We start from the raw sequence: 26,490 nt of genomic DNA, 5'->3' as shown, positions 1-26,490 counted from the left end.
CAATAAAAATGGGATGACACCCCCTCTGGATCCGCCACTGTGCAATTTTCATTTATATGATTATTATATATAAACCAGGTCTGTAAATGTATGAAATGAAAACAAGACATTTTGCACTTGCTCTCGGGATTAGATTCTGGTTCACCCTGCAATGGTATTTTCATGTTGAATTAAATTTAAAATTCATAATTGTGTTTATTCTGCTTTGATGAATTCGTTGCATTGTTTCTATCAATTCCTTTGATAACTCACAGAAACCCATACGTTATGCCAGAGCTTGTCGTAACTACGCAGGTTTTTTTTAACCGCTAGACTTCTTGCAATAAGGCTTCTGGAACAAGGTTATGTTGCTACAATACTGAAGTTATCACTACAGAAGTTTTACGGTCGTGATCATGAACTCGTGGATCGTTACGATGTATCCATCTGAATCATGAGAACCGATTTGTTCAACGTGTCATAGTTTTCGTTTCCTTTTTCGTCTACCTTGGACCTGATTTTTTTATGAGCAACTCGGCGGGTGTTTCTACAAAAGCAGAGGACGCTTACCCTACCGGTGCACCTGATCCATGCTCCCCGTTTTTAGTGGAGTCTGAGTTGCTCATTTGCTTTTGTTTCTTGGTACGTGTTATTTTGGTTATTTTATGTTCTTTGTTTTGTGTGCCTGTTTTCTCCGTCTGGTATCCCTTGGATTACATTCTTTTCATTTCCGCTAGAATCTTGGTTTCCCTGATTACTCTTTGACAAGGTTTCTTTGTCGAAACGAAATATCGGTTGTGTTAAAGAATATCTGCTAACTTAATATTTCAATACTACATTCTTACATTGATGAATTTTTATATCATGATAAAATATTTAAATTAATTACCAGCTTTTTATTTCAAGCTATGTTTAAATGTGACATTATGAGGGTTTTTCTGTTGTTTTTTGTTTTGTTTTCATAAGCGAACGGACCAAATGTAGATCTTAAGAGTTCAAGGAGTTTATTTATAGAGCCTAATAATGACACTTTGTGTTCTTCTTGTCATTTTTTTTCTTATGTTATTTCTTGGGTTTTATACTTGTTTTGTTTGTTCGGTATATTTTTTTCTGAAACTTCATTATGCGTGAAACTTTGGTAATAATGCCAAGATTATCTTTCTTTCTAATCGACCCCGTGCAGGTCCGGGTGTTAAAAGAATAGGCCTGCAGCAGCGCTAAGCTTGTCGTATAAGGCGACTAAATGGTGCTCAGAAACCTAGCCGGGGGCTAGGCGCTCTGTCCACAGAGCAACTGGGATGTGTGCCCCAGGTGGTTGAATGGGGTACCCCTGGCGTGTTACATGCTGGGGTTGTCAGGCAATAATACGGAAAACCTGACCGCAAACCATAGTGGTGCACCGTGTTGGGAAAGATGCCACGTTCCTTGCACGTTAAAGAACCCTGCTGTGGTATTCGATAGGAGTAGGAACCTTTGCGCTCCGCCACAGGAGGCTAAATTGCCCGACCTTACCCATCCCCCCTTTTTCCAGTGGCAAATTTGTCGACCCTATTGTCCTTGTGTCCCATCCTTTTTTTTTTTTCATTTCATGTTCATTTTATCATCCATTTCATGTTCATTGTCTGAATATAGCTGAAATATTGCTGCTCGGACGTTAAACCCCAACAAACAAAACAATCTTTCTAATCGATTATATGACCTTCAAATTGGCGAATATGCACCCGAAGTTCGGTTTTTCAACATATTCAGGGTTCTCATTTCTATTTATTCTTTCTGTTGTATATAACTTTTATTTTGTCTCTTCTTTTGATGCCAGTCTTCAATATGTCAGTTTAAGATTTATGAACCGTCGAAAAAGAGTTCTTAAAATTAACATTTCCCATAATATTTTAACTTTTCTTCTACAGATCCTTTTATATAGTATAAAGGAACTCTGTGAAATATTCTGAAATACTATGTAGTAAAACTTGTCTTATTTAAACACCTTATACTTTTAATCAGTTCCAACTATGGATAGGAAACCGACTTAAAGATTCTTGGGCAGATGTCTACTCCCTTCTGAACTTCTTACATACTGTAAAACCACCCGAAAGTACAACTCTTATGACACTGTGACATGTGGAAAAGAGGGGGGTACTTTAAGACATAACCTCTAGCACCTGTCATTGAATTGTCCTTATAAAAACTGCACTACATACTTGTTTAATTTATATTTTATTGGGTAAAGCTATCAACATTTGACAAACAAAAATTTTAAAATAAAGTTTTGAGATCTTGTAGAACACATAACAATATGTACGTCATCAGTATACCATGCAAGGAATATACTTATACGTGAACTGAATTTGAATTACATTTGAAAATTTTGTCATCTGAAGTACTCTGTAGTACATTGGCAATGAATCCTAAGACAACCAGAAAAAAAAGAAATATGACACATTATCTGTCACCACCATAAAATTACAATGGCCATTCAGAAATTAGATGTTTTACCACTATAAAAGCTTCTCAAAACATAAACACATTATACTGCAAGCTAAATATAAATTATTATCCACCATACCTGGATCCAGGATTTAAATAACACTTGAACATTCTTCTACCAATTAGTTTTAAACCTTTGACTAAAAGATACATTAAGAATAAATTTGCTTTCTAGAGTCTCGTGTGTCTGTCTAAAGACTGGTGAAAAGAAACAGCAAAATGTTTACATTACTAATCCTATAAAGCTTGCACCTAATCAAATGTATAATTGACACTGACAATTTCTACCTTTTTCAAAATTATTTGTACTTTCTTTATCTTTCAATAAAAGTTAGAAAATCATGTGAATTGGATTAACATAAAAATCATAGAACATAAATGTTACATTATCTTCTAATGACATATTGTAGAATCTTAATTATAACATGTACAAAACTTGGAATAAAAAAAATACATACCTGTGTAAGTAAAAATGATTGAGAAATTTGACTTGTCTTCCTTGCAAAGGGAAAAAGAAATTCTAAGGAAGCAGAAAACAGTAGGGTTAAACTGAAATTCTCACTAAAGAGACAAGAAAATTCCTATTTTTACCTGCACAAGATTTTCTTATCTCACCCATGAGATGTCAAACACATGCCCTTCCCATAAAAAAAATGGCACAATTGAGGAACGATTATAGCTAACCACTGGCTTGATATGCCAGGATTAGCTGATACATGGTATTTCAATTCAGATACTATTTTATTAGGAAAATGACCCGAAGTGAGAAAAAGAATCAAACATCCGCTTTTCTCATACAAGATTGGGAAATCTCAGACAGCCTTGGGTAAGATGAAATAGTTCTCTAACAGGGGTGCCTTGGAGAACGATCAAATCTTACCCTCAGGTGTCTGAGATTTTCTTATTTTGCACTCATACAGATGTTAGATTCTTAATATCTATATAAGTTTAAGATAATCTTCAATCTCAGGTGTAACTTTTCTGATCTGTGGGAAGGGATGTACCATTTTGTCTTAAGGGTACCATGATATAAAAGGTAGCAACTGGTTTAAGGTTCATGTTTTTTTAAGAAGCAGTCCATGTAATATCATGCAGATCCTCTGATATGAGTGGCACAGGGTTAATTTTACCCCACCTATTTTTTTGTTCCAATGTAATGCATTTATCATATGTATGTCAAAAAAAGTATTAAGTTAGTTTTGAAATGACAATGAATGACTCAGAAAATGATTTTTAGTTTCCCTAATAAAGCAACTAAATTTTGCTCAAATTAGAGTTATCTCCCTTTATCCAATGAATTTCAACGCTTTTTTTCTTTAATTTTTGCAGTTAATCCAAACCAACATTCAACACTGAGAAAGATGTATTTGTAATATGAAATGGGGGACAATTTTTTTCAAAACAAATTTTGTCGTTTGCCATCCATTGCCTGGTTTTTGCATGGATACTCTCTAAAAATGCTTAACTTCAACAAGACACATAAATTTCTGGCCTTGCATCACCATCATATACTTTTCAGCATACAAGTATGTACATAAACACTAAGCAAGTTAAAAAACTACAGTGTGGTTTAATAATTCTGTAAGTAATAAACCAATGATAGCATTTATTGCAGAAAAAATGCCAAGTTCAACATGTAAAACAAATGTAAAAAAACATCAAATTTCTCCATATGAGGTGTACCTTGTCAATATGTAAATAAACACCATGCAAAATTTAAATAATATTAGTTTGATACTTATTGTTGAGTTACAAAGTACACAAAGTAGGTACTGTCTACAACATAAACGAAATTACCTAAGGACCCACAATCAATTCAAGTCCAAAATAAATCTGACAAAATAGACATTACATCAACGGAGCAGCTGGTATTGCAATGGCCATGGTCAACATGCTAATAATTGAGAAAAAAATTATATAATTACTCCATAATAGAAGATGCACATCTGAAATATGCATACAGTTGAACCTTGATGTGTCAAACTCGGATTAGTCAAAATCTCGGAAAACTCGAACTAAATACAAAGTCCCAGCAAAACTCCCCTTACTTCAATACAATTTTACCTCGGATGACTCGAACTCAGATGAATCGAAACCTCGGATAACTCGAGGTAATCAATCAGTCCCCTCGATAGGACTTCGAGGTTAATTAAACCTGATATCTCGAAGTCAACTAATTAGTCAACTAATTGATTGCTTTATTACAAACCATGATCGAAGTGTGTTTTAACAACAGTTAGCGTGGCTTTTAAAATTAATTTGTTGACACTCTTTATGGTTTGATTTGTTTAATTAATTTAAAATTGCGCATGTTGTTAAAAGAAACAAATTTTATTAATAACATGTGGGAATTTACACTAACAGTGATATCGGATATTTTGATATTTTGAATTTTTTTTTAAGAAATACAGATGAATTGTAATGGTATCTGACTATTTAATGAAACATCAAACATACAATAGTTAGGATATTTCAACTGCATTTGTTTCGCTAGTGAATTTGAAATTTTATCGTAATATTGTAGAGCACATGGTTTGACGATACTCCTGATTGTGAATCAAACAAAGCAACATGTTATGGACTATGACATTTTTGATATAGAAAAAATAAAAAGGAAACTTCAGTATAACACTCGGTGCCGTTCAGTATTTCAAACATGATATACAACATACAAAAAAATATCTTCCGATATGAAACACTTGACATTACAAAGTACAGTGTAAAGTGAAGTACATGTACAAGCACAACAAATGATGTAACTACAGAAAAAATCATGGAGAAACTACTAGTATATCTGGTTTATCCTTGACCTCGGATTACTCGAACCTCGGATAACTCGAACATTTTTGCATGGTTTTTTCAACTTCGACTTAACAAGGTTCGACTGTATAAACATTGTGCAAAGTTTGAATAATATTGTTAAATACTTTTTGAGTTACAGATTACGCTCAGTAGATACACCCTATACCTGATAGACGAGCACTAAACCTGCTTTCACTTTTGGTGACACTGAGATTGATTAATTCATAATGGTTTATCATTCTGTGGCAGATATTTCATGCATTTCAGGATAAGAACAATTAATCAATCAAACAGACCCAGATATGTATGCCAAAATTACAATAAAAGTATGTTTTCATGCCATATCACCTAATTGTTACTGATGCAGGCCTTAACATGGCACAAGCTAACTTCTATATATATCTTTCTCAAATGAACATATTCATACCAAGCCAATTTTCTTAAAATGCTTTAAGAATTAATCTAATATCTTTTATCAAGTCTACTAAGTTTTTTTGTTATAAACTATGCTCCACTACTCTCCGTATTAACAGCTAAACATATGATTGTAATAATTAGTAGAAAGCATAAAGCTAATTAATACGTAAGAGTAATCAAGAGAACCAAGATTCCCGAGAGAAAATCAAAAGAATATATTCCAAGGATAAAGACTGGGAAAACAGACACATAAAACAAAGAACATGAAATAACCAAATTAACATGTACAAAGAAAAAGAATTCAGTGAGCAACCAAGACTCCATTACAAAACGGGGAGCATGTGCATCAGTGGAGTAAGCGTCCTCTGCTTCTCAAGAAACACCGAGTTGCTCATGAAATGTCACGTCCAAGGTAGACGAAAGAAAAAAGGAAAACTATGACAAAGTGAACAAATCAGTTCTCATGGTGCAGATGGATTGACCGTCACAATCCATGAGTTCATGATGATGAGTGTGTACAAAAATTCCACCTAAGGAAAGGTTCTTAAAACTAGGACCTGTCTTTGGCTGTTTTTGATGTCCAGAGTCTGAAGTTTGCTTCTGATAAAGGTCCAAAATAACATTTAACCATAAGGTTTTTTGTTCAGTAGGATTATAACAGCTGTAATTGCTATTACCATATTCTTTATTCACCAGACATCATCTCATTACACACAAAAATTACAGCATCTAAAAGAGAAAAATCATGTTACTGGGTATGTCAACATGTTATATTCACAACTCTTATTACTGTTCAAAGATAAAACAATTCATTTATTTTCCCATACAAATCTGAACAAAATTCTTGTTTATTTCAAATTTAAAGAGATCTCATTATGATATTGGATACTTTTTCAACATCAAAAATGTAAAATTGGAAAAAAAAGATAATTTCCTGAGTAACAAGATTTATCTCCCTTTCAGCAAGAAATTCTTTTCAAATCACAAGTAAGTTAAAACTACTATAAATCAATCACAAACATCTTCATACAGACAAAAGTTACTATACATATTGTATACAACTGGTTGGTTGTTAGAATGAGTTATCTACTTGACAAGTCAATGCAATCTATGCACTGACAAGTGGATTTATTAAGCAGGTAACTGAACAACCAGGCCCAGGTACAATGAAAGACAAATAAAATATTTAAGACAATTTACATGTATTTGAAATATTCTGATTTTTTACAACTTGCAATTAAGCCCTTGGATGATTTTAATATATTAATGTATCTATTTCTATGATATACTTTAGTTCAGCAGGAATGGCAATGCTGTAGTGGTAATGGTCATATTCTCTACCCACCAGACATCATCTCAGTACACAGAAGTATTACAGCATCTTAAAGAGAAAAATCATGTTAGAATTATTATATTTGATCAGAATATTCCTTGTAATTAATGCTAAAGCTACATCATATTACAATCACAACTGAGTCCAAAGATAGAACAATATAATATTTCACATGAACTGAAAAAAATTCTTGTTCATAAAATATTGAAGAATCTCATTATGATAAATGTGTATTCTATGCATATGTGTATTTTTGCATACTTTTACATCATCAGAAATGTAAAATTGAAAACAATAATATTCTGAATAGCACATGCACAATCACATATGATGGCAAACATTTCTTTAAAATTTCATTATTATTCCTTGAGTGTTTATGGTGGGGTCATGATTACAAGAAATGTGGACAGACAAACAGATAAACAAACACACACACAAACAAACAAGGTGATTTCTATATACTCCTATAAATTGTTGTTTATGAGAGGTATAATTAAATATTAATCGGAGATATTTAATGAAAAGGGACAGAAATTCTACCTTTTAATAGTTCTTTTTCATATTCCTGACTTTGACTCCATTTCTTTTAAATTTCAAGTAGAGGGAAGTAACTCTCCAACCTGACAGATTGGTTCACTGTCTGATTTGAGCAATGGACAGCAGTAGACTTCGAATTTAAACACTTAATTTATTAGGGCTGCAGTACATACCTGGTTACTTTGAAATAACTTTTTTTCAAACCATTTGGGTACTAACAGAAGTGAAAAAAGTTTTAGCTTCAAAGAAATATGATAACTGTTCTTCCTTTTCCAAATGAGACTGCCAACCAGGTGTTGGTGGGTTATGTTCCTTTGAAAACCTTGCTAAAATTGCTTGTATTCCATAAATATGAAAAAGGGCTTTTGGATACTAACCATTATGATATACTTTAGTTCAGCAGGAATGGTAATGCTGTAGTAGTGATGGTACTACACTTTACCAATCAGACATCATCTCATAACAGAAATATTACAGCATCTTAAAGAGAAAAATCATGTTACAATTAAATTTGTTCAGAATAGTCTTTGTCATAAATGCTCAAGTAACATTATCTTATATTCCCACTTGTTATTAAAGTCAAACGACAAAATATATTCTTTGTAATTAGTGCTAAAGTAACATTATCTTACATTCCCACTTGATATCCTAAGTCAAACGATAAAATAATATGTTATTTCACATCAAACAGAACAAATTTCTTCTTCATCAAAATTTGAAATTTATGTGCAAAATATGTATATGTGCGTTTCTTTTTATTTTTGCATACTTTTATATCATCAGAAATACAAAATTGAAAAAATAGATAATATCCTGAGTAACAAGATTGATCTCCTTTTCAGCAATTTTTTTTTATTCAAATCACATAACAGAAATTCAAATAAATTTAATACAAACTGTTGGTGTGTGACGTCATTTCCATTCCAAACTCTAAGAAAGGTCTAATGACATCACAATATCACAGATATTTTCAAATATCTTCTCATGTATGCAAGATAGAAAAATATCTTGACATAGATGTACTTCTATGTTTGTAGACATCACATTGTCATCTCTGGTTCAGTTATATCATAGAATATCATTCAATGTAGAATCTTCTACTTCAACAAACAACTGAAAAGAGAATTAAATGCATCTTTATACAGACATAAACTGAGTTACTATACATATCTAAAACCATGGGTTGGTTGTAAGAATGATTCAGCCTTACTGAAAGTTATCTACTTGACAAGTTTATTCAATCTATGTGTTGACAAGTGGATTTATTCAGCAGGTATAAGTTCTGAACTACCAGGTCTAGGTACAGTGAAAGATGAATAAAATGTTTATGAAAATTTAAGCCAGATATCTGTATTAACAAAAATTTTAAAAATATTTACGACTTATTTTTTAGCTTTTGAAAGATTTTAATATATTGGTGTTATCTTTTTCTACGTATAGAGTTCAACATTATTTTTTCATCGTGATTACAAACCCTCAATATATCAATGAAAAAGTAACAAATTTATGTATATGTATTTATAGATATCAGCTTGAAATTTCTCCCTAAAAAAACAAATTACAGAAGAACAAGTCATGGCAGATCAAAATCAAATTAACTTACAAGGCACATTAAGTTATCTCCCAGATATTGTCAAGGCACATTAAGTTATCTCCCAGATATTGTCAGGGCACATTAAGTTATTTCCCAGATATATGTATTGTCAAGGCACATTAAGTTATCTTCAAGATATTGTAAAGGTACATTAAGTTATCTCCAAGATATTGTCAGGGCACATTAAGTTACCTCCCAGATACATGTATTGTCAAGGCACATTAAGTTATCTCCTTGATATTGTGAAGGCACATTAAGTTATCTCCTAGATATTGTCAAGGCACATTAAGTTAATCTCCCAGATATTGTCAAGGCACATTAAGTTATCTCCTTGATATTGTCAAGGCACATTAAGTTATCTCCCAGATATTGTCAAGGCACATTAAGTTAATCTCCCAGATATTGTCAAGGCACATTAAGTTATCTCCTTGATATTGTCAAGGCACATTAAGTTATCTCCCAGATGTTGTCAAGGTACATTTAAGTTATCTCCCAGATACATGTATTGTCAAGGCACATTAAGTTGTCTCCCATATATTGTCAATAAGTAATTGTTATTGTGACCTTGAAAATTTTGTGTCATACACAAACAGTGAATTATTTCACATAGGATTCATTTCAGAATTCCTGAACCCTGTTAAACCAAATAGCTTTAAATTGTTTGATGGTAATTATCAATTTTCCAGTGCAGAGGATTCCTAGTGCTGATTGACTGTCACAGAAAATTCCTAAATTTTTGGGACCTGTAAGTGTTTGAAGATTTCATTAATTGTTTGATGGCAATTATCAATTTTCCAGTGCAGAGGATTCCTAGTGCTGATTGACTGTCACAGAAAATTCCTAAATTTTCGGGACCTGTAAGTGTTTGAAGATAGTGTGTGATCCAATACCAGTTTTACTGCAATTAATTCACCCAGTAATATTGAACCATGTTTTGAAACAGCTTTTTTTCATTTTAGAATCTTTTTCTCCATTATAAATAACTGCTCCCTCCACACAAGGACCAGGGTTGCCTTTGTATGAGCTGTCTGTAAAAGCTATTCAACACAAACATGCACATTGTAATATAAAATCACAAACCACTTCACTCTATAAGTATCATTGTACACATTTGGTGGTTCAGTCTAGTGGATGTTACCCTCAGCAAACCCATCACAGAAGTGGTTCAGTCTAGAGGATGTTACCCTCATCAAACACACATCACAGAAGTGGTTCAGTCTAGCGGATGTTACCCTCATCAAACACACATCACAGAAGTGGTTCAGTCTAGTTGATGTTATCCTCATCAAACACATCACTGAAGTGGTTCAGTCTCCTGGATGTTACCCTCATCAAACACACATCATAGAAGTGGTTCAGTCTAGTGGATGTTTAAAACCCTCATCAAACACATCACAAGAGTAGTTCAGTCTAGTGGATGTTACCCTCATCAAATACACATCACAGAATTGGTTCAGTCTAGAGGATGTTACCCTCACATCACGGAAGTACAACAGCAGCAGCATCTGAGAGAGAAAAAGTCATGCTAACATTAACAGAAATTATTCAAACAATGATGACATATATCTAAAAAGAATGAGGTAAATAGTTAAATGCAGACTGAGGTAGAGATGACTGATTTATCTCCCTTGTACATGTATAAAGAAATCTTACCTCATCATAACCAAAAAGTAACACAACAGTTGGATAGTAATTTTATAGAATTTGTTGTATTATTTTTATTTCTTAAAGTGAATAAAATTACAAATGTTGACATTATTACCTTTCTTCACAAATATAATAATGTACAGAAAAAGCAAATGGCTATTCTGATTTAATTTGGTGTTATGGGAGACAGTCATCTAGAAAATATCATGTCTAGCTGTAGATCGACTTTGTGATGTCATATTCTGCCAGATGAGAAGAGTGTATAGGATACACAGGAAAAATTGCAACATACATGTACATGTATGTTTTCATATGTTTCAAAAGATATCTTAAAGCTACCATCAATGTTGACATCTATTCAGCCCCGTGCAGGTCCGGGTGTTAAAAGAATAGGCCTGCAGCAGCGCTAAGCTTGTCGTAAAAGGTAACTAAATAGTGCTCAGAACCCTAGCCGGGGGCTAGGGCGCTTTGCCCACAGAGCAACTGGGATGTGTGCCCCAGGTGGTGGAATGGGGTACCCCTGGCGTGTTACATGCTGGGGTTGTCAGGCTATAATACGGAAAACTAGACCGCAAACCATAGTGGTGCACCGTGTTGGGAAAGATGCCATGTTCCTCACACGTTAAAGATCCCTACTGTGGTATTTTCCCAGAGTAGGAACCATAGGGCTCCGCCACAGTAGGCTAAGTTGCCCGACCCTACCCACCTCTCCCTATTTCTAGTGGCAATCAAAATTTGTCAACCCCATTGTCCTTGTGTCCCATCCCTTTTTCATTTCATCATCATTTCATGTTCATTTTATCATCAATTTCATGTTCATCATCTGAATATAGCTGAAATATTGCTGCTCTGACATTATACCCCAACAAACAAACAAACAGACATCTATTCAAGTCTCATTTTTTAATAAATGTTAGTACTTGCAGTTTGTGATTTATAATAACACATTTGATGCTCATATTTTAACAATCAAAATGGTGGTATTTTGTATAGTTTTAATATATTGAACAAGTCTGTTTTCAAAACACAAAAAAAGTGGTGGTAAAATGTTTTAATAAACTTGAAGAATTTCAAAACGAGTTACATGTATCAGACTGTTTTCAGTGATATTGTACAAAGTAAGATTTGAATAGTGTTCATGTACATTTATCTGTTTTTTGTGATGGGTCATTGATCATCCACCCATCAATTCCTAACTGATTGATTTGTTGATATTTTTTTGAATGATTTTATGCCATATGTCCCATTGTGGTTGTTCTTACTGATGGAACTGTTGCTAAATTCTGCTATAAAAGAATAATTTGTGTTTTTAATGTTTATTAAGTCAAGTATGTATGATGGACATCTTTTGTGTATGTTGTTAAATACTTTTTCACAGTAATTGTGGTAGTGTCCATAAATAAATCTGAGTGCCCTTCTTGGGTTTTTTCGATTTTGTTTGTATTACTTTTGCTTCAAAAGTGCAAACTGAGTGGACAAAAGCTAAAGTTTGATAATATGTAAGAATGGTACAATGTACATGTATATATGGTAAGTTTGCCCAGTCTGTTACAGTTAGGTATTTTCCAATTCTTTTAAGTATATTACCGGTATCCTAGGATGTTTTGATGTCCTTTGGTTAATATTTGAGATGTGACTGTTGAATTTAAGTTCAAACTCAACAGTTATCCCAAGTAGTTCTACTTCATTTTCACAATTGATTGTATTTCCAGCCAAATTAAAGCTTATATTTCTATCCCTTGTTTTTCCCCACAGCCTAAACTTGAAACTTTTCTGGATTTGCCTTCATTTGATTACTGGAAAACCAATCTAAAAGTGCTTAACTGTCTGATTCTAAATTTTGTATAACCATGTCTATGTTGTGATGTGCATATAGGATCGGGTGTTGTCACCTGAATAATTGTACAGAGTGCTATTTTTCATTAGTGGGAAATGTCATTGATGTAGTTGTTGAAAAGGACAGGGTCGATAATTAAACCCTGTGGTGCTCCTTTGTAGATGTTTTGCCATTCATTCAGTGCTGTACCAAGTTTCACTGATTGTTGTCTGTCAGAAAGGTAGTTTTTTATGAGTTTGAGTGCATTTTGAGACAATTCATTGGCTTTTAATTTCTGAAGTAAAAGATCATGTGGTAAACAATCAAAAGCTTTACTTAAATCCACTAAAATAGATGTGATGTATTTGTTTTCATCTAGAGATTGCTTCCAGAATGTGTCACATCCATAACCTGGTCGAAATACAGATAAATATGGTGGAAATACATTGTATAAACTAAAATATTCCCCGAGTTGGTTATTATTGGTTCTTTCAAAGAATTTTGATATGACTGGCAATATGCTCACAGGTCTATACATGTAGTTACTTTTTTCAAGGGTGTTGTTCTTTTTGTTTAATGGTATGACTTGGGCCTGTTTTAGTTTGTTTGGAAATACAAATTTTTCTTAGGATTTATTGATCAATTCTGTTATTATTACATTTTGTATGAAAAAAATGTTAAATGTGTTTGCAACTTCAGTTTGATTGTTTATAATTCTGAGTATCACATGGGAGGCCGAAGATAGACGTTCAGTCAAATCAGAATAGGTGTCAGACAAGCCCATAGAAATGGGTCAGGGAAGTGTATTCAAGGTGAAAATAGCCTTTAAATTGGTTTAATATTAAAATATGCTATTCTAAAACAAAGTAAAAATATAAACACTTATTTACAGTATCTTGATCAGGTAAGTTGAATTAATTACTTTTTAAAAAATGGACAACCGTTCACCTATGCTATCCCACCCCTTTCTGCTATCATCCCTGTTTTCAATAATTTTACAAACGTAAAAATATGTGCGATGCTCGGTTGTTGGCTGTGCCTTACTCATATTAATTTCATTTTCATTTAAGATGACCTCTTTGGAAAAATTGTTGGTAATAATAGGTTTTATAGTCAACTTCTTTATTTTTGTCACTACATTTCTTTGTTTACAGTATTTTTCCCAATTATGATTTGTTTTGCATTTGATAATTTTTTTTACGGAGTTGTCTCTTTTTATACACTGCTGATCTTAACTCTTTGTTTATAAAAGGAGCAGGTTTTGTACAAGGTTTTCTCACTGTCCATGTAAGACATGACAGGGTAGTGAAGGACATTAAAAACCCCTTAGTAGTACAAGGTTTTCTGAGTTTCATTGGTGCATGTTTTTCAACCATATAAACAAATTGTTGTTAAAAATTGTCACACATACAATGTAGTATTTGTCATCCTGATTCTCATCTTCTATGTTTACACATTTTACCTTTTCTAATTCTAAATCTTCAACAAAAGCAGGTTGATTATAACTTTTAAAACTTCTATCATTTGATAACTCTTTACTTATAGATGTTAAATGTCTCTTTATTTATACACTGATCATGTTGTGCAAATCACTGAGACCACAGTTGAAATGTAAAGTATACATACAGAAGTTTGCTGTATTACTATAATAGCAGTGTAACATCAGGTGCCAGCTTTGTAAAGCAAGTTGGATTTTTCACAATACTTGTTAGATCACATACATGTACTTCACAGATTTCTATCATTGTCTTACTTTTAACATACCCGTGCAGGTCCGGGTGTTAAAAGAATAGGCCTGCAGCAGCGCTAAGTTTGTCGTAAAAGGCGACTAAATTCTGCTCTTAACTTATAGTAAAAGACAAAACCAGAAGTTCCGAATGAAAATGCTACAACTGGTACTTAATATGAGTCTTACCACATAAAGTAATAAATTAGCAGGGAACCAGAAATATGGCGGGAAATTATGGTATTTCAGCTCTTCAATTGTGAGATAATAGGGAAAATTTCAAAATATCCATAGAAACAAGATGGCGGATAAATGTTTGTTTGTTGGGGTTTAACGTCCGAGCAGCAATATTTCAGCTATATTCAGACGATGAACATGAAATGGATGATAAAATGAACATGAAATGAAAAAAATGGATGGGTCACAAGAATAATAGGGTCGACAAATATTGATTGCCACTGGAAAAAGGGGGATGGGTAAGGTCTGGCAATTTAGCCTCTTGTGGCGGAGCGCAAAGGTTCCTACTCACATCGAATACCACAGCAGGGTTCTTTAAAGTGCGAGGAATGTGGCATCTTTCCCAACACGGTGCACCACTATGGTTTGCGGTCAGGTTTTCCGTATTATAATTGTGAGATAATAGGGAACATTTCAAAATATCCATAAAAACAAGATGGCGGATAAATAATACATTCAGTGCAAAATTCTCGTAGGAAAAATAAATTTTGAATTTTTTCAATCTCGGAGGTAATAACGAAAAATAATTGTAAGGGAATCGTAGTACAGAACGACATGAATAAAATGGCAAGTTTTTGAAAGGAACCGTCGAGTAATTACAAAAATAAACGCAAAAAACCGCAAACAATCTTTGGTTACTTTTTTTTTTTTATACGTGTATTTGTGTGTGGACTTGGAAGCAATGTGGACGGAGTTATCTGCCTTTCTCGTTGCGCATTGTTTATATGAATAATATTTGTGTTAATTATGGACATTTAAATTGAGATGCTTACTTATATGGACATTATTTTAAGATTATTTGTTTGGATTTGTTTTAATTCTGATATCATAATGTATTATTATCATTTGTGAAATTTAATAAAAGAAATGACACCGTTTAAAGTGCTCATATTAAATTTAATGTCATGGTAAATTTCTATTTCGCTTTATAATCAATATTACTCTCAACCTTTTCAATATGATTAGTCATACATGAGATGACTGATGATTTTGAGTCTTGATATTGCAAGCTTCCTCCTGGAGAACTCATCGTTTTCATATGGAAAATTAAACAACTAATAATTGGATGAGGGTGTGCTAAGATTGATTTTGTCCGGATGTTAAAAGAATAGGCCTGCAGCAGCGCTAAGCTTGTCGTAAAAGGCGACTAAATAGTGCTCAGAACCCTAGCCGGGGGCTAGGGCGCTTTGCCCACAGAGCAACTGGGATGTGTGCCCCAGGTGGTAGAATGGGGTACCCCTGGCGTGTTACATGCTGGGGTTGTCAGGCTATAATACCGAAAACCTGACCGCAAACCATAGTGGTGCACCGTGTTGGGAAAGATGCCACGTTCCTCGCACGTTAAAGAACCCTACTGTGGTATTCTCCCGGAGTAGGAACCATAGGGCTCCGCCACAGGAGGCTAAATTGCCCGACCCTACCCACCTCTCCCTATTTCCAGTGGCAATCAAAATTTGTCGACCCCATTGTCCTTGTGTCCCATCCCTTTTTCATTTCATGTTCATTGTATCATCAATTTCATGTTCATCGTCTGAATATAGCTGAAATATTGCTGCTCGGACGTTAAACCCCAACAAACAAACAATAATTAGGTCTGTAACACAATGAGGGTACAGAGACTCATCTGAAAATTCATGTTAACAAGGGGTTGCAACTATAAAAAAAAAATTCATTTTCATGATATTAATTTTTTCATACTGTACAACTTTCAGTACAGTAATATAGGGGTCGCGCTGGGCTTCGCCAATGTTGCAATTTGCGATTTTTTATTTTATCTGGCGACAAAAATAGGTTTTGTATATTAAAATTAACAAGAAGTTTATCAGCAACGGATATTCTTTTGAATTTTGTGTTGACACCTGGTCAGAGTTAATTGACTATGATCAACTTACGACTGAAGGCAATTAAAGGTAATTAGAGCAGGCGACCGTGACTGACGATATCCTCATGAGGTGTCAATCAAATGTAAATATATTATTGAGCCAATCAAAACTCTCATCATCTGGTCAAAGGTAAACACAATTAAAGCCATGTGCACGTGGCTACACACAAGTTTCACAGCCCTGTTTAACCATGCAATACATTCAGAAACAGACTTACCTAATAACAGAATAAATAAAATCCAATTAACAATGATTATCCCATCAAGAAGTGTCTAAATACTTAGAAATGAAAGAATTGGTAAAAGAAAATGGATGACATTTGTTTACATTTTGTCATGTGACTTCTTTGGCGGGAAAATCGGTACACTAATAGAATGGGGATTCCCAAAATCTAATTAAAGAAATGCTATTCAGATATAAAGATAATTAAACAGGGTCACAGTTAATGGTCCATGGTACAAAATGTAGTTTGATCGAAATTTTATCACTTGTGAAAAAGAATCAAGTTCGTTAAAAAAAAAAAAATATTGTATTAGATAAATTAGACCACAAAGGACAAAGGTGAACATGTTTTGATATCATTGACTAAATGAGAATAGTAATATAAAGTCTTTGATAGAAGTAAAATACCCAAATTTCATTTTCCCCAAGTAACGAGAATAGGAATCCCAGAAGATTGCTTTAAGTAATAAACTGGTTGGTTATGCAAAATTTGTGTTCACAGCACAGAGTTATATATAAATCCTTGTTCACAGTAATGGTTAAGTTTAAATTTAAAAGTATGGTTTAATTGGACTGTCCATTGTGTTGGCTTAATGTGTAAACACAAGTGGAAAAAAAGAGATGGACACCTTAATGCATGCTGTATATGCATGTACAAATGTATATACATGTAGTAAATGTACCCGATATCAGAATAATGAAATTTCCGCTGGGCTTTGCCAAATATAAGAAACAAGAACATACTTAAAGTATTCAATTTTCTTTTATTATACATGTACAATGTATCACATTTTACCACAATTTGTCTTATAGCAGATACTGAAAACTTTTACAACTGTATTGTTTTACATTTTTATACTAAGTGTCAGTCTTGGACAGATACTTTCCCCTGGAAATAGGTAAATACATGTAATATTTAATCTGCGCCTTCCTCATGCTCAAAATATAATGTGTTGATTCTCCCATTCTAAATATTTACTGAATTTAAGTCATTGTTTGTCCAATATTCTGTTGAAATGGGTCAAATCAGTTGAATAATTACATGCAAGTCATGTTTCCGTCTGCTTCATGTACATGTGCATTGTCTATTAATTCAATTCACACTGCTTAGGATGCTGAAAATTAAAACAAACCATTATCAATATACATGTAATACATATAAAAATTGAAAGCTTTTCATAATTGTAAGCTTGTAATATCTATATAAGATTATAAATTGCATGTACAATGTACTTGTACTATTTTGTTAAGACCTGATTGAAAAGGATGGTAACAGCTGTGATACTGCACTTGATTGTGTTTTATAATGCAGTTTCAGTATGTGTTCGATACATTGTTAAGTAGAAAATACATGTTTAATGACAGTTCCCTGGTGGACTCATGTCATATTTAGCAATGAGTAGGAGGTTCGATTCCTCTTGTTCTGTATGTCATTGTAAAATTGAATGGTTGAATGAAATAAATTAAAATCAAAAGGAACAACCATTTGGTCTCCATGGGAAGAGCTACAATTGTAAACTCTATCCTGCCTTACTATTTTGTGAAAACATAGGTCCTGTCTATTATTTTAACAATTTTATTAGGACAATCATTGATCCTGTTTTTTTTTTTTTTTTGTTTGTTTTTGTTTTGTTTCATAAAGTGAATATTTCAATGTTTCTTTTTTATATCATTTTTAAGCCTACCCACCCCCCCCCCCAAAAAAAAAAAAAAAAAAACACTCACACACACACGATACAATGTACTAACTGACTTACTGTTGTCTGTTATTTTTGGTTTGTTGTACTGTAGTTTCTAAGTTTCTTTTTAATACTGTAATTAAGGCAACTTGACTGGTAATGTGTTTGAAATAAATGTACATACATTTGTAAAAGAAGGTCAATTTCATAATACTGCCTTTTAACTGTATATGATTAAATTTCTATCTTGGTAACTGCATCAATATTAAGCAAATTAATATCGTTGGTGAAATTAATCTTGTTTACCAACACAGCATCTCATACATTTTGTATTTCAATGGGCGGTTCCTAAAAACACACAGAAGAAATAGCGGACTAGTAAAATATGAACGACAAACTAGCCATGTGTAGAATGTCTGAATGGGCTGTAAATGTGAGCTAGATCAATAAAATTTCTCTAAAATGCAAATAAATATCATAAATGATGATAAATAATTGTAAAACCTTATCATAATTATGAAAACATTAGGTACAAATGGGCAAAATCAAGTTTTTTTTCATAAAACCAAGGCTCGGTTTTACCAGGACAATAATAAACATGACTTACATTTTGAAAAAGTTGCGTTGAAAATCTTAAAGCAGGGGATATCATCGGGAAAGGGGAAGGAAACAGGGAAATATGCTGCAAGAAAATGGCGATTATTTCCTCTCGGAAAAGCTTTGGGTTCTTTAAAAATGCCCGATAAATATATAAAGTAACCCTGTGTTCTCGCTAACGAGATGTTCATTTCATTGGCTGTAAACTTAGCCGAAACATAACGAATATTGTAATTAGCCACGTGCATAACAGCATTTTTTAAGGTTAAACCTTTAGATTCGGCATCCTTTATATAATAATTTACAAATAATATTCAAACCGTAGACATTTATTTGAAAATTTAAACATACCAAGTACATATATCCAGGGGGTCATTTTTTTCTGTAAGTGGAAAAGGGGGTTCAGTTGTTTTATAACTTCAAAGAGGGGGGGGGTAATTTTTTTGCACATGGATTTCAAGGGGGGATCCAAATTTTTAGTTAAGCAGAGCATTACACCAGTCAAATTAAAACATATTTTACCACCATTCAACATTTTATTTCATTGTCACATGCATGATCTCTGGTAAAATGAAGTTCACATATCAACCAAACCATCAGGACCTAAAACATTTACAGTTATTAAATCAAATTGGTCCGACTTATCTGCTGACGATTTAATTTCCTTACCAATATCTTGAATCTCAAAAGCTGTGTCTGATTCTGCTTGATTTTGATAAGACTTTTCCAAAGTATCAAGTTTTGGAATTGAAGACTTGATTTTTTTATTGTAAGAATTCTTTAACATCTCAACTGCTTTTGCTTCAAAGAGTAGTGAAGGGAACTACGGTTATAACGGTAATAAGAAGAATGTTATCCAGGGACAAAGGCCAGACATGGAAAACAGACATACAAAGAACATGAAATTTTGTTAAAATCAAATTAACAAAAGCAAATGAGCAACTATGACTCCACTATAAACTTGGAGCATGGACCAGGTGCGCCAGTAGGGTAAGCGTCATCTGCTTTTCTAGATACACCCACCGAGTTGCTCATAAAAAGACAAGTTCGGGGTAGACGAAAGAGGAAAGGAAAACCATGACACGTTGAACAATTCAGTTTTTGTGGCGCAGATGAATACACCATAGCGATCCACGATTTCAGGATGACGACCATAACATAAAACTTCTATAGGGATGACTTCAATCTTGTAGCAACACAACCCTGTTCCAGAAGTTTATTTGTTAGAATTCTAGCGCGATACAAAAACTCTGCGTAGTTTCGACAAGCTCTGGCATAATGTAGTAGTTGTTACATGTATATGAAAACTCCATACACATGTTTAACAGAGGGGGTATCACATTTAAAAAAAATGTTTTTAAGGGGGATAAGAAAATATCATGGGGGGTCAAGAAAATTTTATATGATTTCAAAATTACCAGTCCCCCCTCCCAGGTAAATAATGATACATTCCTATATCCATTTGAATCGTAAGGGGAAAAAGGGGGCTATATAGTCAAATTTTGTGTCCCGGATCTTTTTATGTAATATTCAAATCAGAACCTTTTTTTTCGCCTATCGCATCTTTGTATTTATATAAAATCATATATAAATGTCCTGCCTTTCTATTTCAAATGTGATCCTAGCCCCGACCCCACTCATAAAAATCAACATGGTTACTCGGAGGCGTATTCTGGTGGGGGAGTGCGCCCCCTAAAATTTGCAAAGCATGGGTAGATTTAGGCGGTTTCAAGTTGAAACTTAAAATTTCTCGCTAATTTTACCACAAAAGATATCAACATTGCACCCACTCTATAATGTTTCAAAAATTTAACCTCAAAATTTGTGTCACCTCGCTCCGCTCGGCAGAATTTTTACTGTGCGCCCCTATCTAAAATCCTGGATCCGTCCCTGTTACTCCTACAACGTAAGAGGTTGGAATTCAGTTCCTCTATACCCTAGGATGGCACCAAGTCAGAAAATAGCTTGCCAGACAACCTTTAGCATTGCTGGAGTATAATATGGTTTGCTACCTAAGCATTGTATTGTTTTTTTTTATATATTTCTTTATTGCTTTTATGGAGAATATTAAAATAGTTTCAAAACAGGTAACTTGTTTCATGCTAGACGGTTAAAGCAAAATATGATGAAAGCTATTTACAGATTAGTGAACAGGGACGGCTCCAGACACTTTGAAAAGGAGGGGTGCAAGCCAAAGTGATGGTGATGCTAACGCATTATTTTCCATGTTTAGTCAATTTTACACATGAAAATGACTAATTTTCTGGTAAAAAGGAGGTGTGCCAACCCCCTCTGATCAATGAACAGGTATTACCAGCAGAGTTGACTAATAATCATCATTCGATAAGATGTCCTATTAAACAGGTGCATCATGAGCTTATGGCATGATTATCTCTCTTAGCTTGTGAACAAAAAAAAATCACAATTTACCAGTCTTGTAGAGTTTATACAAGGAAACCATGAATTCAGATCAATTCAATGTAAATTATAGGTGCAAGTACATGGCATGATTATGATTAGCTCAAAATTCAACAATAAATCTCTTCTTTTTCAAAATGTTTAATGTCTGTGAATGTTTATATTTTATTCTATTTACCCATGGAACTTGTTTTTTTTTCATTGATTGGTTGTGGTTTCAATGCATACTGCAATTATTTCTTGCATTTCAGGACAAGAATGTTTTACTGTATGAAATGATCCTGCTTTATACTACTCTACTATTATGACATTTTGAGGCGGTTTCATAGTGCTACCTCACAGAATTAACAGTTGCTTAGCCAAATAGTTGTTACACAAAATTACTTGTTCGAGAAGTAGTGAAAGATTTAGCACTCACTAGTCATAAGTAGAAAACTTAAATACAAGTACCATTTATGTTTGCCAATGAGATAGTCATTCAAAAAACAAAGCAAGTAACGATTAAGCTTCTACAAGTGAAATCACCACATGGATATCAATAATGGGCAAACCACATACCATTAAGCAATCTATAAAAAGGCCCAAAAATAAATAAAGTAAAACTATTTACAAAAGACCATAATCAACCTAATCTACAGAAAACAATGAAGTAATTTTTTAGCTCAGTTGATAGAGTGACAGCTTGCAGTGCAAGGGATTCTAGATTGTATTCCAGGATGGTACTGTCAAGAAGTATACATGGCTGTTACCGTATACATGTATGAAAGTGACTTTTACTTTTGAAGCACAACACATTTAAACCTTGTACATTTGAATAAGAAATATGATTTTGAAAATATTTATTTTCAAACTTCAGCTTCATATCAGCTTTCATTACAGTGCAAGCAGAGATTTGAACAGCATTGAAGATCATCTAAATTATACATGTATGAATTCTTTTCAGTCATATATATGCCATGAATGACCTGGAAGTATAAAAATCAGTAATAAATATACATAATACTCATATTCAAAGTTATTGTGATTCATGAATCCTGTATTGAAGTAGACCTCTATTTAAGTAAACCCTACATTATATGTATCATTGGATGTTTTTTTTTCTTCAAACAAAACATCCCATTATGCTAAAATATTATGTCTATGTTACAACCTTCATTTAAGTGTCATGGGAACTGTAGTGCTACATTTTAAGCGATAAACACATATGGGATCTATCTACATTATACATGTAGAAATAATACAAATACATTTCTAAAATAAATTGACTAATGAGAGTTTCTAGTGAACAATCAAAAGACTTTGAAAGTGGGGGTCCAAGCTAATAATTTCCTCATTTTTGCAAAAATTTTTCACATTACTTCCAACATTTCCCAACAAAAGAGGTGGGTCCTACCTTTGGAACACCCCAAATCAATCTTAATTTTTTTTTTCAAAAAAAAAGGCAAAAAAATATTGTATACTGAACCTCAAATACCTACACAATCTATTATCATACTTCATTTGAACAGAGCTTACTGTTATGTATGATTTGTCTGGTAACTTGTATCATTGGTAGGTGAACGTGACGGCTGCATCCAAAATTTTCTGGAAAATATCAAAACATATTTCCTTTTAATATGGAAAGAGATACTGCAAAATCAACATGGATAGACTTTTATCACACTGTGATGACTATGGTATAATTATACATGTTCATGACAACATACTGTGCAAAAGAAATCTGATGACTGATAAAACTAGTTCATTATCCTTAGTTACTGATATACAATGTAAGTCAACAGCTTGTATTTATGGATCTATTAAAAAAGTAAAAAAAAATAGCACGATAAAACTTCTTAAAAAATTGAAAATTGTGTCATATACAAGGTCATACAAATGTCTATGTTAATGTTTAGATTAATTTCCAAATCATATAATTCATGTAGTTCACTTCAAGTTATGTATGAAATGTTCTCATATGACTTACATGTACAATGCCATGGAACATTAAATATTGCTTTTGATTGCTCTTGGTCAACTGTTCAGCAATACTTGTTTCACTGGAGTTTCCTTGACCTTGTACATGAATTTATTTTTGTTCTCAAAAGTAAAATATGGGGTACTGTATACACAATGTCACAAATAACAGATTCTTGTAAGGTTTTGTGTTACCCTCATCATGTTCAACAAGTTTGTATCATAGACTGTTTCATTTAAATGAAAATCAACAGTCATTGACTCAACGACAACTCATCATGTCTTTCTAAAAATGTTTGTATGGACTATGGAACATGTATACAGTAGTCAGTACACATGTAAGGCTTAAGAAAGTTTCTGGTGTACCATATCTCCTGTAATTTATACTGCACACATTTACTTAGACTACAGCACATGATTTAGACAAATTATAATTAACAAATACATGGTATATGATAAACACTTACGTTATTTATCATAATTCTTCATTATTGTAACTGTGTTCGAGCTAAATAAAATATTTGTATTTTCATCATGGCGGCACTGTAAACAATAATGAATGCATATCATTAATGTTCGTTCGTTTTGCTAATCAATTTTTTGATATATAAAAATATAAAAACAAGAAAATATAGCAAACAATTGAAATAAAAATAAACTGTCATGTTCGAAATGAAAAAATATATTCAAATAAAACATTAATTTAGCGACAAATATGTCGAAGTTCATAAGCAAGCTGCTGATAAAAAAAAACACAATGGAGAAAATTTTAAATAGTTCGGTGTTTTTTGTAGAATGTTTGGAATTATCTCAAACTACGATTTTCAGGTTCATTTGTATGCACCTTAATGTGTCACTTACTTTTTGGTGGAATATATGTCCAAATGTGAGTACACGAAACTCAAATTCAGACGAACCCCCCACCCCCATGTGACAGCATGGGTTTTTCACAAAATACCGTTCGGAAGTCTAATTTTAGTTCAAAAGTCACGTAAAAGTCCGAGAATTCCGAACTCCTGTTTCCACTGGCTCCTTATAGTCATGGAGAAATTTTTAACATGGCGGCAACCGGAAGATTGAGCCCCCTGAATATTCTTCACTCGTCGCAACTTCGGCCGAGTCCGTACCCTCCTCACGGATTGAGGTAGAGTAGCGGAGTCACCCGAGGTTTGCCGATTGAATATTCTTAGTAAATCTCCATTTTTCAACCATGTGATCTATCATGTGATCATGATATCGAAAAGAACCCAAATAAAAGCACCCTAAACAACGCACCACAACGGGCAAAATTTGACTAAAAACCTAACTATTATTTCTTAAAAAGCGCACCAAAACGGACTTTTATAACCTAAGACCAAACACAAATAAAAAATAACAACGCACTCAAACGGTCTTCCTACCTGAAAACCGTAGAAACACTTATGAGGATAACGCACCAAAACGGTCATTCAGACCACACCAATGACCAAATAAAATTAACAAAAACAGAAAAAAAGGTCAAAAATATCTAAAGACCAAATGAGTAATCAAGGGAACCAAGATTCTAGCAGAAACCAAAAGAATGTAATCCAGAGACAAAGACCAGACATGAAAAACAGACAAAAACAACAAAGAGCATAGAGTAACTAAAATAATACATACAAAGTAACAAAAGTAAATGTGCCACTCGTACTCCACTGAAAACTGGGAGAACGGACCAGGTGCAACAGTACAGATGGATACACCGTAAAAATCAGACTTCATCATGACGACCATCAAACTTTTGTAGTGATGACTTCAATCTTGTAACAAAATAATCCTGTTCCAGAAGCCTAATTGTAAGAAGTCTAAAGCGATACAAAAAGTCTGTATAGTTACGGCAAGGCAAGCTCCGGCATAACATATGAGTTGTGCTATGAAAATTCCATACACAGATACTGAAGAGTAATGAAGGGAACCAAGGTTATACAGGTAATAAAAAGAATGTAATCTAAAGACAAGACATGGAAAACAGACATACACAACAAAGAACATAAAGTAACTAAAACCATACATACAAAGTAATAAAAGCGAATGAGCAACTCGGACTCCACTAAAAACTGGGTGCATGAACCAGGTGCACCGGTAGGATAAGCGTCCTCTGCTTTTCTAGAAACACCCGCCGAGTTGCTAATAAAAAGTCAACTCCGGGGTAGACGAAAGAGGAAAGGAAAACTATGACACGTTGAACAAATCAGTTTCCAAGGCGCAGATGGATACACCATAACGATCCACAAATTCATGATGACGACCATAAAACTTTTGTAGTGATGATTTCAATCTTGTAGCAACATAACCCTGCACCAGAAACCTATTTGTTAGAGTTCTAGCGCAATACAAAAAGTCTGCGTAGTTTCGGCAAGCTCTGGCATAAAGTATGAGTTGTGATATGAATACTCCATACGCAGGTGCTGAACGGATTTTGCCACAGATGAAAGGAAAGTTAACATTTCTGAATGAAAAGTCATCATGTCAAAACGTATGTTTCGAAAGTGTGTGGTAACTGGTCCTTAAACTGTTACTGGTTATTATATACATATGGTATGCAAGGAAAATAATTTCAACAGCTGACAGGCAGTTTTTTCTACTTCTTGAGAAGACTGGATGACGGAATAGTATTTTTGTTGTTTGAAACGAAAATAATAACTTAGATACTTACTTGGTGATTTTTAATACTCTTTTCATTTCATACACAGTTCGTTTATTATCTACGAGAAAAACAATCCCCCTGTTCTTCGTGGGGTAGTTTGTCAGTCAGGCTGATATTTTAATGTTTTCCTTTATATGAAATAAAGTAACAAAATCGAAAGGATCAATTTTACAAATTCTTCAAATTAACCCCATTGTACTTTAATTCTTTCTTTACTTCATTTTTTTCATTTTATTAAAATAAGATTTATATCTTTAAAATAAAATATAGCACATAAACCAAATTACGAGAAGAGAAAAGGGGGAGATTACTTGTTTTACATATATGTTAGGTTTTTTTGTAGATTACTTGATCTGCTAACCGAAAAAAAATATGGACTGACGAACGAAATCGCCCTGTTTATAGTCAGACTCTGGGTATAACCATAAAATCTTGCTAAAGTCGTTGTAGACATTTGTAAACAAATTGGAATACCGTAAATGCCATAATAAACAA

At 33.4% G+C, this 26,490-nt stretch overlaps 1 long non-coding RNA gene across 14 annotated transcripts; it reads right to left on the bottom strand.

Moving 5' to 3' along the window:
* Positions 1–2,177: 2,177 nt before the first annotated feature.
* LOC148613117 (uncharacterized) lies at positions 2,178–26,490 on the bottom strand. Of its 14 annotated transcripts, XR_015924568.1 has the most exons (12): positions 26,357–26,490; positions 26,005–26,123; positions 23,795–23,870; positions 22,850–22,955; positions 18,964–22,336; positions 18,435–18,489; positions 16,673–17,792; positions 9,156–10,651; positions 8,450–8,665; positions 7,930–8,032; positions 6,972–7,063; positions 2,178–6,411 (listed from the first exon to the last, which is right to left on the bottom strand). It is a non-coding gene; the product is annotated as an uncharacterized LOC148613117 (long non-coding RNA). The 14 variants fall into 14 exon arrangements; XR_015924569.1 differs by lacking the exon at positions 26,005–26,123 and having other exon boundaries at positions 26,357–26,476; XR_015924572.1 differs by lacking the exons at positions 18,435–18,489; positions 26,005–26,123; positions 26,357–26,490 and adding exons at positions 18,541–18,704; positions 24,189–25,998.

This window comes from Perna viridis, chromosome 7 (assembly GCF_037379345.1).
Source record: "Perna viridis isolate PV_CMFRI_1.1 ecotype Kerala chromosome 7, ASM3737934v1, whole genome shotgun sequence".
NCBI lineage: Eukaryota > Metazoa > Mollusca > Bivalvia > Mytilida > Mytilidae > Perna > Perna viridis.
The sequence above is the reverse complement of the archived record's forward strand: the minus strand, read 5'-3'. Positions and strand labels throughout refer to the sequence as shown.